Source organism: Scomber japonicus, chromosome 2 (genome assembly GCF_027409825.1).
Source record: "Scomber japonicus isolate fScoJap1 chromosome 2, fScoJap1.pri, whole genome shotgun sequence".
NCBI classification, from domain to species: domain Eukaryota; kingdom Metazoa; phylum Chordata; class Actinopteri; order Scombriformes; family Scombridae; genus Scomber; species Scomber japonicus.
Genome location: NC_070579.1, coordinates 20,156,861 through 20,159,689, shown reverse-complemented (window position 1 = coordinate 20,159,689; position 2,829 = coordinate 20,156,861).

The window sequence follows — 2,829 nt, the reverse complement described above, 5'->3', positions numbered from 1 at the left end:
TTGTTTGCAAAAATGATTGAAACTTTATTTCTCCAAAAATGCTCGTTTCTTCATGAGGTATAAATGCAAAGAAGTGTTGATGTTGAGAAAAGGTTATACTGTAATGACTACATATGTCACCTTAAATATTTTTGTTCCTTTTGGCATGCCATCACTTCTACTATGTTGAACAGATAAACTCATACAATCTTTGTTTTTGAGACCTGACAAGGCTAATGTTGAGTAAAGCAGTTGATGCTGCGAGTCTCAGTTTGATAGGGAATGTATAGACTTTCTGTGGGGAATTGTTACCAAGCAGCAAGAGGTTTTGTAAGTATCAAATGGTACAATCATCTAAAGTAGCCAGATGCCCCCCCCCCCCCCCCCCCCCACACACACACACACAAACACACACACACACACAATCTGGGTGGCTAGATAGGGTTATCTAATGCTGTATGCTTGTGCTGAGTGAGGCTGGGGTAACAAAACACCCAGCCTGGTACCCTGCCTCGCTCGCTGGCTCTGTTAATTATTCACACTGCCTGCAGGGGCCTGCAGAACTCACACACACACACACTAGCATCTCCAGGTATGTTTAAGTTGTTTTCTTTTGTTGTCGCTGGTGGCCAAATCGGGCACTATTCTGTTAACTGAGACAGGAAGAGGAGAAGAAATGGAGGGCAGGCCTCTGTTGATGAGGAATCTGATATCTGAAAGCACAGTGGGCATCATTCATGACATCTTCCATTCATTCTTAGCCACCCCTCCCTCCTTGTAAGTGCCTATTATCTACCTTTCTTCTCTTCACCTCAAAGGGCAATCATAGAGAGCAATTAACCACTTTTTGTTGGACTAAGTGGGCTTATTGTACAGAGTATGAGTCCTACCTCTTTGTTCAAAATGAAAATGATGGATTTGCCAATAGTGTGACAACTGCATGTGCTCTAATCATCTGCACACTGACCTCAATGATCTTAATGTGAGAGCAAAGCCAAGCGGATATGGTAGAGGTTACCTGTGTGCACTTCATTGAGGATGTTGGATCTATCTTGTGTGCGGTTGAGTGTGACATATAAGGTTGTTTGCCAGCTTTGAAAAAGTTGACAGTCATTCATTAAGCCTGTATAAGCTTAATGATTGACTGCCTTCCTTAGGTGTTTTCCTATACATCTCTGTCACAGCACATGTATTCTAAGAGCTCTAACAATGGATATACCCAGAGCATGTCATATTTCTTTGTAACTCGCTGGAAAGAATTGAAAGACATTCCCACAAATGAATCCAACCACACCTAGACTGACCTTGTCAGTAATGGGGGAAAAAAAGGAGAGACATCTATAAATATTAGAATAGAAATAGAAATGAAATGAAATTCAATAAAATGAGCTTGAACACGGCTAGTGTGTGCAAGATCCTTATGGATTGTTCGATTATCCTTTAATATTAACATGTTCACATTTGAACTTGTTGCTGTGAAACCTTGTGAAAAACAGCCTAGTTCCTTTTTTCAAAAATAGCCCAAATCCTGTGTATTTTGGGTTTATGTCTGGTAATACAGCTCAGTGAGACGTTACAGTGTACAGTATGTACTTTGTACTTCATGCTAAAAATATTTGTTATTCGTCAGAGAGCACCAAGCTTGTATGTTTGCACTGCATGTCGCTGTGTCACCCTCAAGATAAAGACAACAGGAACACGTATACAGGCCTTGTGCATGTAATGAGAGAACTCATCATTATCATCAAAAGGGCCTGTGAAAGACTCAGCTAAAGGCTTTTTCATTGACTTTCTCTGCCCATTTCTTTCAATCCAGTGAGAGGTCAAAAGTAGGATCAGTCAGGTGTTTCATGTTCTGAAAGATTAGGATCAATACAACCAAGGGCAGCTTCTACTTGATTAAAAACAAAACAAAACAAAAAATCAGTCAGTGCCATGTGTGTGTGTGTAGGTGTGTGAGGAAAGAGAAAGTGAAGCACACATTATCCTGCAGGTTATGCTTATGCCCAGTAGAGGGTGGTAGTGCTCCATAATCAAAAACGCTGGTCACCTCATGCTTCTCTCCGTTTCTGTATTCTTTATTTTGCTGCTTTACTGCTTCAAACCAACAGATGATGGACCTGTTGACTTAAGTTTCAACTTTATGGAGCCCTGAGTTCTGATGCAAACTCCTGCAATAGCTACAATGTGTGTAGTTTCATGTGTGGAAGGGTAGCTGCTGATGTCATTCTGGCCCAGTAAATCTCCAGCTGAAACTATTAAATCTCCCCTTTAAAATCTCTGGACCCAAACTTTGTCTTCCAGATGCAGCTTGGCCATCAGTGAGGGAGGTAAAACGTTGGTAAAATTCAGTTCATACTTGGTTAAATGATTCATGTGCATAAATGGGGTACCTTCAATAGCCTCAACGATAAGATGGAGCCAAAAATGGGCCAGTGAAGGTAATGGATAATCGCAACAAGCACATACAATTGTCGTATGTTATATGTGTGCATGCAGGCCTGTGTGTGTATATTTTTATGTGTATTTAAATGCATGTGTGTATTGGTGTGCATTTGTCAGGTTGTTTTGGATAGATGGAGGCCTGTCACTGTGTCACCATGGAGATAAGAGAAACCTGACAGCAGGGGAGAGAGAATGACAGCTTTTATATCAATCATACTGACTTATAACTGCACGTGTCTGTGTGTGTCTGCAAGTTAAGGGGTTAGGAAAGGGTATTAAGCTGGAATCAAATATACATCAATGTCAAGCGGTTTGTATGTCAACAGCTGTTGTCAGTTTGCTGTAATTTCTAAATTCCAGTGACCACACGTAAACTCACACATGCACACACACACACATATATGA